The sequence below is a fragment of the Schistocerca serialis genome, chromosome 12 (assembly GCF_023864345.2).
Source record: "Schistocerca serialis cubense isolate TAMUIC-IGC-003099 chromosome 12, iqSchSeri2.2, whole genome shotgun sequence".
NCBI classification, from domain to species: Eukaryota; Metazoa; Arthropoda; class Insecta; order Orthoptera; family Acrididae; genus Schistocerca; species Schistocerca serialis.
This window is the reverse complement of record NC_064649.1, coordinates 44,293,051-44,310,195: the sequence shown is the minus strand read 5'-3', so window position 1 is coordinate 44,310,195 and position 17,145 is coordinate 44,293,051. Positions and strand designations below refer to the sequence as shown.

Below are 17,145 nucleotides of genomic sequence, written 5' to 3'. Positions count from 1 at the left end.
TTGTCGCCAGTGGTCGGCGGAAGGTGCACGTGCCCGTCGACCTGGGACCGGACCGCAGCGACGCACGGATGCACGCCAAGACCGTAGGATCCTACGCAGTGCCGTAGGGGACCGCACCGCCACTTCCCAGCAAATTAGGGACACTGTTGCTCGTAGGGTATCGGCGAGGACCATTCGCAACCGTCTCCATGAAGCTGGGCTACGGTCCCGCACACCGTTAGGCCGTCTTCCGCTCACGCCCCAACATCGTGCAGCCCGCCTCCAGTGGTGTCGCGACAGGCGTGAATGGAGGGACGAATGGAGACGTGTCGTCTTCAGCGATGAGAGTCGCTTCTGCCTTGGTGCCAATGATGGTCGTATGCGTGTTTGGCGCCGTGCAGGTGAGCGCCACAATCAGGACTGCATACGACCGAGGCACACAGGGCCAACACCCGGCATCATGGTGTGGGGAGCGATCTCCTACACTGGCCGTACACCACTGGTGATCGTCGAGGGGACACTGAATAGTGCACGGTACATCCAAACCGTCATCGAACCCATCGTTCTACCATTCCTAGACCGGCAAGGGAACTTGCTGTTCCAACAGGACAATGCACGTCCGCAAGTATCCCGTGCCACCCAACGTGCTCTAGAAGGTGTAAGTCAACTACCCTGGCCAGCAAGATCCCCGGATCTGTCCCCCATTGAGCATGTTTGGGACTGGATGAAGCGTCGTCTCACGCGGTCTGCACGTCCAGCACGAACGCTGGTCCAACTGAGGCGCCAGGTGGAAATGGCATGGCAAGCCGTTCCACAGGACTACATCCAGCATCTCTACGATCGTCTCCATGGGAGAATAGCAGCCTGCATTGCTGCGAAAGGTGGATATACACTGTACTAGTGCCGACATTGTGCATGCTCTGTTGCCTGTGTCTATGTGCCTGTGGTTCTGTCAGTGTGATCATGTGATGTATCTGACCCCAGGAATGTGTCAATAAAGTTTCCCCTTCCTGGGACAATGAATTCACGGTGTTCTTATTTCAATTTCCAGGAGTGTATGAGTGGAGGGTGACAGGCAGATTCCATATTTCCAGGTTTCTGGAAAGTATTTGACACGGAGATCCATTCCTAGCTGTTAACGAAGGTACGAGCATATTGAATAAGTACACAGATATGTGAGTGGCTCGAAGACTTCTTAAGTGAGAGAACCCTGTATGTTCGACGGCGAATCTTCATCAGAGACAAGGTTATCGTCAGGAGTGCCCCAGAGAAGTGTGACAGGACCGCTGTTGTTCTCTGCATACGTAAATGACTTGGCGAACAGGGTGGGCAGCAATGTGCTGTTGTTCGCCAATGATGCTGTGGTCTACGGTAAAGTATCGAAGTCGAGTGACTGTAGGAAGACGCAAGCCGACTATTTCTAGTTGGTGTGATGAATGGCAGCTAGCTGTCAATTGAAAAAATATAAGTTGATGCGGATGAGTAGGAAGAACGAACTCGTAATGTTCGGTTACAGTATAATTAGTGTCCTGCCGGCCGCGGTGGTCTCGCGGTTCTAGGCGCTCAGTCGGGAGCCGCGCGACTGCTACGGTCGCAGGTTCGAATCCTGCCTCGGGTATGGATGTGTGTGATGTCCTTAGGTTAGTTAGGTTTAAGTAGTTCTAAGTTCTAGGGGACTGATGACCACAGATGTTCAGTCCCATAGTGCTCAGAGCCATTTGAAGTATAATTAGTGTCCTTCCTGACACAGTCAAGTTATTTAAATAGCTGGGCGTAACGCTGCAAAGCGATATGAAATGGAACGAGCATGTAAGAACTGTGGCCGGCCGCGGTGGCCGTGCGGTTCTAGGCGCTTCAGTCCGGAACCCCGCGACTGCTACGTTCGCAGGTTCGAATCCTGCCTCGGCCATGGATGTGTGTGATGTCCTTAGGTTACTTAGGTTTAAGTAGTTCTAAGTTCTAGGGGACTGATGACCTGAGATGTTAAGTCCCATAGTGCTCAGAGCCATTTGAACCATTTTTTTTGCCATTCCCCAAGAAGCATTCCACCATCTGATTGAACGTATGCCTGCGAGAGTGGAAGCTGTTATCAGGACTAAGGGTGGGCCAACACCATATTGAATTCCACCATTACCGGTAGAGGGCGCCACGAAGTTGTAAGTCATTTTCAGCCAGGTGTCCGGATACTTTTGATCACATAGTGTAAGTACGTATCTTTCTTTTTGCTTTTTAAAATTTCATTATTTTTATGGTTTATTTATTTAGAAGGAAGTTCAGCCTTGGCTGTAATATTGATAGTTTATTGATAGCAAATCCGATTTTCGATCACATGGTGATCATCTTCAGTGCTGTGGTGTACAAATTAAACTCATAGGCACTGGCATCAAGTTATTATGAGTAACCAAAGCTAAGAAACGTTTTTAGGTGTTACGGTACAAGTGTGAGAGTTGAGGTGAACGGTGTGTTTTTTGCACCTGTGTGTTGCAGGATCGTTTCTTAGCTTTGGTTACTGATAATAACTTGATACCAGTGCCTATGATTTTAATTTTTACAACACAGCACTGAAGATGATCACTATATGATTGAAAATCGATTTTTCTGTCAATAAACCATCAATATTACGGCCAACGCTGACCTGCCTTCTAGTTTCACGTATATGGTCGTTGTGCGCACAGCACTCCATGGAGTCGCCAATCAATTTATTTATTTATATGCTTCTATTTCAAGAGTCACACTACACCGAAGCAGCATGTGGCTGTGAATGGCACCCCTGGTGTATAAGAACAATACCAACACTTTATCTTTTGCAATTATGTATATAATTAGTTAATATAATATTTTTGAATAGAATAATGCGAAATATTACGTGCAGGTTATGTACAAAAATTTCGGAACATGGTGCGAACTACGAGATCAACAAGCAGAATATTTCAGTGTACGTTTTTAGGTGTTACGGTACAAGTGTGAGAGTTGAGGTGAACGGTGTGTCGGCACGTGTGTGTTGCAGGATCGCGGAGCAGTGAGGTGGGCCTGCAGCATGTGCGCGCACGTCCGCGGCCGCTAGCTGCACACACACTCCACAGCCGGGGCCGCCCAAGGTGAGTGAGTGAGTGCCAGCACGCGCGTGCCAGAGGCTGGATAGTTGAAAACACGACTGTCGCTAGCGCCCTGTTTCACAGCTTTCAGCTCGTTGCTCCGTCTGCTGGTGCGGCTACACCGCTTTTAAAAACATTCTCTCTTTCTCGTGTTGCCAAAGAATAATTTGAATGAGATACTTTGATTCATATGGGTGTCTATTACACATTCTAAAATGTAAACAGAATTACAGTGCTCACAAAATTACCTGACCCGTGGCATAGCGGAAAATGTCGCTGATTACTATACTGACGCTCTGTGACGTTGATTATAATTAGACAATCTTTCTGAGCAAGTGGCTCCATCTTCAGGCAGATAGGTTGATGGGGAAGGAAGAGGAGTGAAGGGAAATGAGTGGAGAGGTCTATGGAAACGAGTAGATTTTGGGAAAGTTACCCACAATCATGAGTCAGGGGAGACTTACCGAACAGGATGAGAAGGGAAGACTGACTGTTGGGGACTGCACTGGATGAAATTTGGAAACCCGAGAGCTATAAAGGGTCTAACGCTTTTGACAACAGAATGGTGTGTGAAGTGTATGTATGCTACCTTTCCACCTCCTTTATACAAGTTGACTTACTTGAGAGAGCGCAGGCGATCTTCTTCGCTGGTTAGGCAGCTGCTGGAATCTCTATAAACTCCACCTCCGAAGGATAATGCTAGTTAAAGGAACCTCTAAGATTCCCTCTTTACTCGTGAAATAAGGAGGTACTAGAAGAATACTTTTAGTTCGCTATTGGTATATTTCAACTTCCACAAAGAATTCACACTTCTCACATAAACATTCAACTTCTTGTAAGTCAGCCGTGTCGTCTCACATTACAAACAATTAAGTTACATTTACAACAGAGTTGGTTTAATAACCACGACTCTGTTACACCGAAATAATAAACTTTTCTTGCCTCTAGCAAGTCTGGATTAAGAGTTTTTTTAAGAGTTCCTTTTTTCACTAACAATGGCCACTGACACTATTATCACAGAGTTACATAAATACTCCATGGTCCTCTCGTACGCACTCACTAAACACCCATAGACTGCCGGACAGTTACTTGTCGGTGCAGTTCGACCACCGCGTCTACATTCTTCTCGCGACTGAATTTCAAACCTCCATACACAAACATGTGACTTGCGGTAGGGAGGATTCTATCGTCCTACACTGACATCTAAAATATCGTGTGTTCAAGATGGTAGAAGGCCGAATGGTTCTAGAATTTACACCGAATCACTACATATCCTGTATATGTAATCATTATGTAAATAATTTTACACATAATAACAATTTCATATTTTAACACTATGCACTTCTTTTCTTTCAATAACCGCGAATAATCTTTTGCTTACTACTTCGCTATTCTCTCTCATCCTACTTTAATATTAAGCCATGAGCATTCACTCGAGGTTTTAGTCAGCTCTTCACTAGTATTTAGAAATTGTGAGGGCTCCTTTATTTCCAGTCATAAATTCCAGGTGTTCCTGAAACATGAGTAATCTATTTTCTGTTCTCATCTTTTGTTCTACCTCTCCTTAGTATGTACTATTCTTACTATTTTTTGTAGCTTGGAGAACTCTGGACAAAATGAAAGTGTTCTTTTGACACTCATGTATTTTTATGAAACATAATAATGCTAGTTGTGCATAGAATTCATACTTTCCAGAATAATTCCTATAGAATTTTGTTATTTTTGTCACGATACTGTCCCCTTCTCCAAGGATCAGTACCTATATCTTTCCTGTGGGTCGACCTTATGAGAGCACTTCCTCTTTCCGTTTTGGTTGGTACGCCCCTTTATAAAACATTCCTATTTTTTGGCCACAGGTCATCCTATCTCCATGGAGGTACGCTTGCCCTATATACTCGCAAATGCCGGGTATGCCCCCCCCCCCCTTATCCTTTATGAGTAGGCTTCATAGTTCATTACCCTAGTATACATTCCTATGTATACTATACTTAAGTATTGTCTGATAAAAATAAAAATCTATTTTACACTTTGACAGCCTGTTCGTCAATATTATCTAAATATAAAGTTTTCTTCTCGTTCTTCTGCGTCTTTCCTGAAGTAGTACGGAAGCCATGGGAACTGCTTCTAGCTATATTTTTCCTCTCCTCGTTTATTATCTTTATAGCGCAATTTATTCTCTTTCTTGCGTGATTCGAATGGATACCGGTTCCTGCAACTCTCTCGAGTACTGTTTTTAATGAGATTTTTGCTTCCTCGGTTGTCTTGTCCGATGTATATTTAATGGTATTCGCACATAATTGCCCGTGCCTGATTGTGAAGAACTTTCCCCGTCCCCAAAGACTACGGATCCACCATGTGTAGTAAAGAGACAGCAACGAAAGCGATCGAAGTGCGCACGCAGGTCGCTAGGTGACAGTCAACGCATCTCTGGGCACGTGCCGCGATATTTTCTGCGAGCTCTTAACACTCACTGACGAGGAGAACGTGGCAGGTGCCGTAGTCCCATTTTCCAGAAACGTCGTGGAAGAGGAGCCAAAATAAGCGAACGCGTGTCTCGGCTTATCTGTAGACACTCGGCCGTTTCTGAGAATATGACGATCGAAGTTTTCGAGGTACTTCATTTCGCTTTGAGCGAGTAACCGGTTCAACCGAAGCGGTGGCACAGTGATTGACGTCACGACTTCACATTTTTGTGCCCAATATTCAAACCCGATTTTCATTTTTATTTTTGTTTTCAGTTTATCTACGTCCGCAAAAGATTATTCCATTCTATATTTAAATAACCTTGCCCTTATCGACTACTAACAGTGTGGTGTCACCGCCAGACACCACACTTGCTAGGTGGTAGCCTTTAAATCGGCCGCGGTCCATTAGTATACGTCGGACCCGCGTGTCGCCACTGTCAGTGATCGCAGACCGAGCGCCACCACACGGCAGGTCTAGAGAGACGTACTAGCATTCGCCCCAGTTGTACAGCCGACTTTGCAAGGAACAGTTCACAGACAACTACGCTCTCATTTGCCGAGACGATAGTTAGCATATCCTTCAGCTACAATTGCTACGACCTAGCAAGGCGCCGTATTCAATTGATATTGAGATTCTATTAATGTATCGTCAGGAGCGATGTTCTACAAATGTGGATTAAAGTTAAGTATTCCGGAAGCTACGTACTTTTCTTTATAGCATTCATTACGTGTCCTGTTTCAGACCTCACGCCAGCCTGCGTGAGTTTGAGCGCGCGCCTTTCGGCTTCCTCTCATTGTGTCTAGGCTGTCTTGTCTAGACACAACAAACAGTGTGGCGAATAAATTTAAAAAAATAAATCAATGAAAAATTATTTGAAATTTTTTTGGTGAAATTCCTTTAGTGTATATTGGTTCTTAATAAACTGCAAGCGCCAGTTTTCGTAAAACTGATCCATTGTGCGTAATTTTGCGTGAAATTATTGCCAAGTTTTCAGCACTGCTAACGAAGTTTCTTTCCAAAGTTAGATTTACACCAAGAAATGTCGCAGTGTCAAACCTATCTTCGCGCAAATGCCGTGGTGTTCCGAATTTCTATTTTCGAATGTTCCTATGGTCGGTATAATCCAATGGAATGCACAAAATTTTTCTCAAGAATATAACAGATGAGTGTACCAGTAAATTCAAATGGCTCTGAGCATTATGGGACTTAACATCTGAGGTCATCAGTCCCCTAGAACTTGGAACTACTTAAACCTAACCTATGGACATCACACACATCCATTCCCGAGGCAGGATTCGAACCTGCGACCGTAGCAGTCGCGCGGTTCTAGACTGAAGCGCCTAGAACCGCTCGGCCACCGCGGCCGGCGACGAGTGTAACCCCAAATGTTTGCGTGGTAGAGTAATTATGGTGTACGCGTATGTGGAAATGGTGTTTGCGCAGCAGCCGCCGACACAGTGCAACTGAGGCGGAATAAAGGGAACCAGCCCGCATTCGCCGAGGCAGATGGAAAACCGCCGTAAAAACCATCCACAGGCTGACCGGCACACCGGACCTCGACACTAATCCGCTGGATGGATAGCGCGACAGACGGCGCGGCCAGTTGGGCGGGCCATCTATAAGTAACTGGTGCGCTTCACAATTTTAATGCTGAAACTAAACGTGAAATATGCACTGCCAGCAATCTACGCATCTTTAACTACAGCTGCATACGCGCGAGACTGAGAGCGGAATACAAGAAGAAAAAGCTACTGTATTCTGTAAATGGCATCAAGGATATGTATTACTTTTGGTTCTCTAGAACAGAGTCTTCGATTTCTTATAGTTCTCGTTTCTGGCCATCTGTCAGCTTCTTTTAGAGTTGTGCGACAACAGGCTGCAGACTTACTAGTGTTGGTTATATATCGAGACACAGTGATAATGTCTGCCAACTGACAAGTCGATAGCACAACTTTCACAAATTGTACTGCACCCTTACAGTCACCATTTGAATCATCGTCGCAAATCAGAACGTGTTGTACTGCATCTAGATTTTCACAATGGATACCAAACTACACTCATGCTCATAAAGATAATGCTGATACATGGTGCAACAACGCTCTGGTGGGCGGTTTGCGGGTTTAAATCACCTCGTGGTATGACCATGCGGTGCATATGACCTGCGGTCGTCGCACGGTGGCGCTGGCAGCAGTCCACATACGCAGAGATGTGTTGGTGCATGTCAGAGTACGGTGCAGCGAGTAAGTGTGCAGACGTTTTCAGACGTGCTAATGGTGACTGCGTGTTGAAAATGGCTCAAAGAACGCATATTGATGACGTTATGAGGGGTAGAATACTAGGGCGACTGGAGGCTGGTCAAACACAGCAGGTCGTAGCACGGGCCCTCCGTGTGCCACAAAGTGTGATCTCAAGATTATGGCAACGATTCCAGCAGACATGAAACGTGTCCAGGTGCTACAATACAGGACGTCCACAGTGTACAACACCACAAGAAGACCGATATTTCACCATCAGTGCCCGCAGACGGCCACGGAACAGTGGTCCCAGGTTATGTTCACGGACGAGTCCAGGTATAATCTTAACAGTGATACTCGCCGGGTTTTCATCTGGCGTTAACCAGGAACCAGATACCAACCCCTTAATGTCCTTCAAAGGGACCTGTATGGAGGTCGTGGTTTGATGGTGTGGGGTGGGATTATGATTGGTTCTCGTACACCCTTGCATGTCTTTGACAGGTCAGGTGTATCGGGACGTCATTTTGCACCAGTACGTCCGTCTTTTCAGGGGTGCAGTGGGTCCCACCTCCCTCCTGATGGATGATAACGCACGGCCCCACCGAGCTGTCATCGTGGAGGAGTACCTTGAAACAGAAGATACCAGGCGAATGGAGTGGCCTGCTTGTTCTCCAGACCTAAACCCCATCGAGCACGTCTGGGATACTCTCGGTCGACGTATCGCTGCATGTCTTCAAACCCCTACGACGCATCAGGAGCTCCGACAGGAACTGGTGCAGGAATGGGAGGCTGTACCCCAGCAGCTGCTCGACCACCTGATCTAGAGTGTGCTAACACGTTGTGCGGCCTGTGTACGTGTGCATGGTGATCATATCCCATATTGGCGTCGGGGTACACGCGCAGTGGCGTTTTGTAGCACATGTGTTTTGGGACGATTTTCTCAGCTTATCACCAATACCGTGGACTTACAGATCTGTGTCGTGTGTGTTCCATATGTGACTATGCTATTAGCGCCATTTTTTTGTAGTGTCAAGTTGTGCGGCTCCACGTTCTGCAGTTATCCTTAATTTACGAGCATGAGTGTAATAAAACCACAAACTAATAAAACCACAAACAAACAAAGTCTCATCTACAACGGCGCTTCGAAGAACGAACATGGATGTCCTCGTACTTACTTCAATATCAGCTGTCGTAGGCGAAAAAAAAAAAAATTTCACTGCCTAAGGAAATTACGATTTGCACGCTGAATTTGTGATGGACGACGAGCGTTTTTATACACCTAGAAGCACATGGTTCGTCAGATCGTTGCGGATCAGCGCCTCACTTACTGAGATACCTCTACACCGGACGAAACAACCATCCAGAGGCATACATCGTCATGAACTTATTAATAAACATCGAAATTATGATTCTGGGTGTACCATGTGCTGAGTATAACCTCACTGCCGTAATCCTGGAAATGGAACAGCAGACAGCTGATCAAAACAGCCACTTACGAAGGACAGAAAGAATGACACATACACGCACGCACACACACACACACACACACACACACACACACACACACACACACACACACACACACACACACACACGGAGAGAGAGAGAGACGATCACACAGATTTAATTTTTTACTGAGATAATACTCAACATGGACCAAGAAATAAAAAATAAAATAGCTTCATCTCCTAGCTCCTACAGAGGTTTTTTTACGGTTTCCCTTGCATACCAAGCGAACGCCAGACTTGGAAATCCCCTCCCAAATATTTCCAGTTCGGAGCCATTCCGCCCTAGGCTACTGGCATACTTATCTGTAAAGGACGAATTCTGTTCTACAACAGCATGCGCAACTCTTTGCAGTAGGAAATGAAATACGTGCAAAAATAAGTGACTGTAGCAGCTGGGGATATTTTGAACGACTTCAAACTGGTAAGGAGAGATAAGTCGAAAAGTGAGAAGAGTCACCCTGATACAGGGGCAGAGATAATGTTAAAGTAAATCCAATATTGGTGACTAAGCTCTGACACGAGAAACTTTAAGGGGCCGGAAGATTCAAGAACTCTACAACACGCCTCACTTTCAGTCACGGCTCCTGGGGGAACACCTGCGTCGCGTTTGTTTGGCAGCATCCACATTACGACACTGCGGTAAAGAAGAGCCACATCTTCTTAGGTCGTCCATACAGATACTACACTAAGATTGTGATGCGGTAACACTGACTGGACTATTCGAAAAGGAATTAGAGGCCCATCTATGATCTGGTTCTAAGCCAAGCGGTGCAGCAAACTAACTGTTGCTGTTGCCACAAGGCGGTATCGATCACCTGTGACTCACCGCCAAGTCTAGCTCTACGCACTGCGCCAGACGAAGAATTCCAGTATCTGTAACTACATCTGCACGACTACTCTGCATTTCCTACTTCAGCGCTTCGCCAGCACTGCTGTATCCATGTGATCCTGTTCCAGGCCAACTGCTTCGTAGTCTGCTACCTTCCTCTTTTCACTTCCAGCGTTTATATTCATCTCCTTCCTATTCCTTCTGTCCTCCCACGGTACATTCGATAGCTGTAGTCAGAACTCCTTTCAGTCGCGGTATACGTCCCACCCACTCTACTTTTCTTTTCTTAACGAGGTTAAGGAGAGTTCTGTTTTTCTCTATCTTCCCATTACTTCCCTGTCCACTTTATTTTTTTTCCTTTCTCTTCCAAACCATCTCCAATGCTTTAATTTTGTGTATCTATTCTTCAATGCCTAACTTGCACAGACGTTCGCAAAAAATCCACACGAAGCATTTAAACAACCTTATCAATAATTGCTACCACATTTCGCTGCATGATAAGCTTGCTTCGCTATTGCCGATCTTGATCTTATTCCTTTCTCACTCGTCCAGTTGCCAGCATGCTCCCCAAATATCTATATTGTGCAACCTGTTCAATTTGACCTTATGTTGTTAACACTTTCATATCGTCTTCGTCACGTACTCTCATCATCTTCATTTTGAGTGTGTTGATTTTCATTCCATAGTCTTACAATTTTTCTTCAAGTCTTTTCTTTGAATAGATTATCATTCACCTGCAAGCAGTACCAGCAAATCTGACACAATTGATATTCCAGCCGCCCATGTTTATTCTTTCTTCTCTATTTCTAGCGTCTTCACTAACAAGTCTTCGATGCGTAGGGTAAACAGAGTTGATGAAAAACAAGAACCCTGTCTTACTCATGTACCGATTTTAGACCGATGTGCCACACCATTTCTTCGCTCATGGCTTTTTGCCTTGTGTGTAACTCTTTAATTGGTGGCCTGTTCTTAAGTTATAGACTTTCCAACATCCCGTCCCGTTTCACTCACCCGATGGCCTTCTACACTACTGGCCATTAAAATTGCTACACCAAGAAGAAATGCAGATGATAAACGGGTATTCATTGGACAAATATATTATACTAGAACTGACATGCGATTACATTTTCACGCAATTTGGATGCATAGATCCTGAGAAATCAGTACCCAGAACAACCACCTCTGACCGTAATAACGGCCTTGATACGCCTGGGCATTGAGTCAAACAGAGCTTGGATGGCGTGTACAGGTACAGCTGCCCATGCAGATTCAACACGATACCACAGTTCATCAAGAGTAATGACTGGCGTATTGTGACGAGCCAGTTGCTCGGCCACCATTGACCAGACGTTTTCAATTGATGAGAGATCTGGAGAATGCGCTGGCCAGAACAGCAGTCGAACATTTTCTGTATCCAGAAAGACCCGTACAGGACCTGCAACATGCGATCGTGCATTATCCTGCTGAAATGTAGGGTTTCGCAGGGATCGAATGAAGGGTAGAGCCACGGGTCGTAACACATCTCAAATGTAACGTCCACTGTTCAAAGTGTCGTCAATGTGAACAAGACGTGACCGAGACGTGTAACCAATGGCACCCCATACCATCACGCCGGGTGATACGGGACTATGGTGATGACGAATACACGCTTCCAATGTGCGTTCACCGCGATATCGCCAAACACGGATGCGACCATCATGATGCTGTAAACATAACCTGGATTCATCCAAAAAAAATGACGTTTTGCCATTCGTGAACCCAGGTTTGTCGTTGAGTACACCATCACAGGAGCTCCTGTGATGCAGCGTCAAGGGTAACCGCAGCCATGGTCTCCGATCTGATAGTCCATGCTGCTGCAAACGTCGTCGAACTGTTCGTGCAGATGGTTGTTGTCTTGTAAACGTCCCCATCTGTTGACTCAGGGATCGACACGTGGCTGCACGATCCGTTACAGCCATGCGGATAAGATGCCTGTCATCTCGACTGCTAGTGATACGAGGCCGTTGGGGTCCAGCACGGAGTTCCGTATCACCCTCCTGAACCGACCGATTCCATATTCTGCTAACAGTCATTGGATCTCGACCAACGCGATCAACAATGTCGCGATACGATAAACCGCAATCGCGATAGGCTATAATCCGACCTTCATCAAAGTCGGAAACGTAATGGTACGCATTTCTGCTCCTTACACGAGGCATCACAACAACGTTTCACCAGGCAACGCTGGTCAACTGCTGTTTGTGTATGAGAAATCGGTTGGAAACTTTCCTCATGTCAGCACGTTGTAGGTGTCGCCACCAGTGTCAACCTTGTGTGAATGCTCTGAAAAGCTAATCATTTGCATATCACAGCATCTTCTTCCTGTCACTTAAATTTCGCGTCTGTAGCAGGTCATTCTTCGCGGTGCAGCGGTTTTAATGGCCAGTAGTGTAATAAACTCATGAAACATCTCCCACTCCACCAGGCTGATGGCACAGCTGCTGTATAAAAGGTACTCTTGAATAAAATAGTCTTGATGATGATTTTCGCCGTTGTAGAGGACCATCAGATTATCATGGACTGAGAGACGGTAACAGAACTGTTACGCTACGCAATGAGCATACATCCAAGCCTCTTATAGAGCCATGGTGGCGAGTGCGGTGCCGCAGACATGGGGTTACACTTACAGGATTGCACACATCTTGCTTCATTAAACACAGTGCAACGAATATCACAGTATAAGACGTCGAGCATGTGTCTTCTGCTGTGATAGCTGGTTTTCATTGCACTGTATTTAGTGAAGCAAGATGTGTGCAATTCTGTAGGTGTGGTCCTGTCGCTGCACCTGCCGTTATGGCTGTGTCGGAGGTACTTGTCCCGGTTTAGTCGATTGGGACGTACGCTTATTTCACAGCAGAATAGCCCCACGAATGTCCCTCCGTCCATGATAATCTGATGATGCCCTACAAAACCGAAACGCGTCACCTAAGCGATACCTTCGCAATCAAGACTGTTTTATTCAGCAATGAATATGATCGGTTACACGTCTCTGTAGGAGGGCGTCATCGTTGTGCATAGTGGCCAAACTCAGCCATCATTCTCTTATTATTCAGTGAAAGTGACGAGCATTGTACAAGTTCCTCTTGTTTGATTGAAACTCTGTTTATTGTGTAGGGAGAGCTATGTCGTTTTGTCATACTACGAGGCGTGTTTTTTAAGTAAGTACCATTTTGAAATTAAAAAAAGACGTTGTAAGATATCTCAATAATTTCATTTTTACATGAAAGCCTGTACCTTAATCTAATTTTTCTACAATTTCCGTCAATATTGAGGTAATTGTCATAACGTTGTACCAGTTTTTGAATACCCTCCTCATAGAAGTCTGCCGCCTGACTTGTTAACCACTGCATCACGACTCTTTTGACTTCGTCATCGTCTTGAAGACGCTGACCGCCCAGGTGTTTCTTCAAGTGCAGGAACAGATGGTAGTCACTGGGCGCAAGATCGGGGCTGTGCGGAGGATGATCTAGATTTCCCATCGGAAAGATGTGATGAGATCTTTGGTGTGATTCGCCACATGCGGACGGGCATTGCCTTGCAGCAAAACGATGCCCTTGCTCAGCTTCTGTGAACTGTTTCTTTGATGCTGGTGTGAGGTAGGCCACCCATGTTTCATCGCCCGTAACAATTTGGCTTAAGAAATCATCACCGTTGTTGTGTTACTTGCTCAAGGAAAGCCAATGCACTGTCTAAACGTTTGGTTTTGTGCACATCCGTCAACATTTTCGGTACCCAACGTGCGCACAATTTTCGGTAATTCAAGTGCTCGGTCACAATGCCATACAAAACAGTACGAGAAACATTAGGAAAGTCGTCCTGCAAGGAGGAAATCGTAAAGCGTCTGTTTTCTCTTCCCTTATTGTCCACTTCCTGCACAAAAGCTATATTAACGACCGAAGGACGCCCACTCCGTTGTTCATCGTGCACATTTGTGCGGCCATCTTTAAATGCTCTCACCCACTTTCTTACCATTCCATCACTCATTCCATCTTTTCTCCGTAAACTGCACAGCTCTCACGATGAAATATCGATCTCTTTTAGGCCTTTAGCACTAAGAAATCTTATAACAGCCCGTACTTCACAGTCGGCGGGACTCACGATTATTGGAGGCATCTTAAACAATGAGTACACAACGTAAACAAGGAAGAATCACACTGTAATGGCGTCAGTGAGTAGATTAAGGTACAGACGTTCATGTATAAATAAAAGTATTGAGATATCTCAACACGTCTTTTTTTAATTTCGAAACGGTACTTACTTAAAACACACGCCTCGTATTATCGCTGCGTGTTGTTTCGTGACTTTTTGGCTAACGAACTCACAGTAGTCAGACGTAATAAATAACATTTTATAGCAATGTCAATCGGTAACCCAGACAAACAGTAAAACATTCACTCTGTAACAAGCAGCCGCGGGTGACCTATTCGAAAATGCTCAGACGGTGCCACGAAGAACCTCTGAAAATTCGTAGGTGTAGTTCTGGTTCACCCTGTATGCTGAAACCCACGTGGCAATGTGAAAGTTCCGAAAAGAAAGGCTGTGAGCCGAAAGAGCGCTTGTATCGGGCGCTTCGCTAATCCAGGGTATCGTATACTTCAGTTGCTCCTGCCTGAGACACGTCTGCGCCGGTGCTCCCGCAGCCACACTGCTGCCGCGGCATCTCGCTGACCCGATGAATGGCCGCGTCTCCCGTTTGCGAGTCTGTTCCGGTGCGGTGGGGGAGGAGTGGGAGGGGGAGGAGGAGACTGCACTCAGCCGCCTAATGGAGCGGCGCCACGCCATTCGTGGGGCCATTAGGGCCGCATAACCGGCGCAGCGGCCGGCAGCCAGCGCAGTGTCCAGCCGCGGAACGGTTGCCCGGGGCGGACGGCACGGCCGCGAATGGTGCCAGCCAGTGAGTCGAGCTGCGTGCACGGAATGTCTGACGGGGATGGACGGCAGACCGCGCGGCGGTGCTCCCACCAATTACGAGGGCCAGTCGAATGAAAACTGAACACCTGCCGCAGAGGGACCGTGGAATGGTTCCACTCAAAAGTAAACACCACACGCGATAAGGGGTCAACTTCATGAAAAGCACACGCTATTTAAAAGATGTACGAAATCCAGAATTTTGAAGATGACAATGAAATTTTCTATCATGTTCAACATTAAATCAACACACCTATATACTACTGGCCATTAAAACTGCTACACCAAGAAGAATTTCATTGGACAAATATATTATACTAGAACTGACATGTGATTACATTTTCACGCAATTTAGATGCATAGATCCTGCGAAATCAGTATCCAGAACAACCACCTCTGGCCGTAATAACGGCCCTGATACGCCTGGGCATTGAGTCAAACAGAGCTTGGATGTCGTGTACAGGTACAGCTGCCCATGCAGCTTCAACACGACATCACAGTTCATCAAGAGTAATGACTGGTGTATTGTGACGAGCCAGTTGCTCGGCCAACACTGACCAGACGATTTCAATTGGTGAGAGATCTGGAGAATGTGGTGGGCAGGGCAACAGTCGAACATTTTCTGTATCCAGAAAGGCCCGTACAGGACCTCCAACATGCGGTCGTGCATTATCCTTCTGAAATGTAGGGTTTCGCAGAGATCAAATAAAGGGTAGAGCCACGGCTCGTAGCACATCCGAAATGTAACGTCCACAGTTCAAAGTGCCGTCAATGCGTACAAGAGGTAACCGAGACGTGTAACCAATGGCACCCCATACCATCACGCCGGGTGATACGCCTGTATGGCGATGTCGAATACACGCTTCCAATGTGCGTTCACCCCGATGTCGCCAAACACGGATGCGACCATCGTGATGCAGAACCTGGATTCATCCGAAAAATTGACGTTTTGCCATTCGTGCACCCAAGTTCGTCGTTGAGTACACCATCGCAGACGCTCCTCTCTGTGATGCAGCGTCAAGCGTAACCGCAGCCATGGTCTCTGAGCTGATAGTCCATGCTGCTACAAACGTCGTCGAACTGTTCGTGCAGATGGTTGTTGTCTTGCAAACGTCCCCATCTGTTGACTCAGGGATCGGGTCGTAGCTGCACCGTCCGTTACAGCCATGCGGATAAGATGCCTGTCATCTCGACTGCTAGTGATACGGGGCCGTTGGGATCCAGCACGGAGTTCCGTATTACCCTCCTGAACCCACCGATTCCATATTCTGCTAACAGACATTGGATCTCGACCAACGCGAGCAATGTCGCGATACGATAAACCACAATCGCCATAGGCTACAAGCCGACCTTTATCAAAGTCGGAAACGTGATGGTATGCATTTCTCATCCTTACACGAGGCATCACAGCGTCGTTTCACCGGGCAACGCCGGTCAACTGCTGTTTGTGTATGAGAAATCGGTTGGAAACTTTCCTCATGTCAGCACGTTGTAGGTGTCGCCACCGGTGCCAACCTTGCGTGGATGCTCTGAAAAGCTAATCATTCGCATATCACAGCATCTTCTTCCTGTCGGTTAAAATTCGCGTCTGTAGCACGTCATGTTCGTGGTGTTGCAATTTTAGTGGCCAGTAGTGTATTTTATTTTCAAATAATAGTATGTACAATTTGTCTCAGAAACTCTGCAAGTAATTTCTACAAAATCTCTTTGCGTATAAGGAACTTCTCTCGTGAGTTTCATTTTAATATGTCGAATAGGAGAATTTCAATAATTTTCTAATTATAATTTCGTAACTATAATATAAAATTCATGCAAATTTCCAAGCACTATGCCCTATATCTCAGCTTGCAATTAGAATTACGAAAATTACTCTTGAGACAACATTTCTTTGGTTTACAGGAATAATTGTGCATATTTCATAATTCTAGCCTTCACAGATTCTGAGAAAAAGGATACATAAACTTTAAAAAAACATTATTTTCAAGAAATGCAATTTAAAGTTCAGCCTAACATTTTTTCTTCTTATGTCATCTCTTCAGGAGGTCCCAGATTTTCATTCACTATCCTCTTTTCCTTCAAAGCTTCTC

At 45.9% G+C, this 17,145-nt stretch overlaps 1 protein-coding gene across 1 annotated transcript in view; it reads left to right on the top strand.

Moving 5' to 3' along the window:
- Positions 1-2,989: 2,989 nt before the first annotated feature.
- LOC126428288 (glutamate-gated chloride channel) overlaps positions 2,990-17,145 on the top strand; it is a 444,803-nt gene continuing 430,647 nt past the window's right edge. Inside the window, exon 1 of the mRNA XM_050090205.1 lies at positions 2,990-3,077. The gene's annotated coding sequence lies outside the window, so the exon portion shown is untranslated. The remainder of the gene's footprint in view (positions 3,078-17,145) is intronic.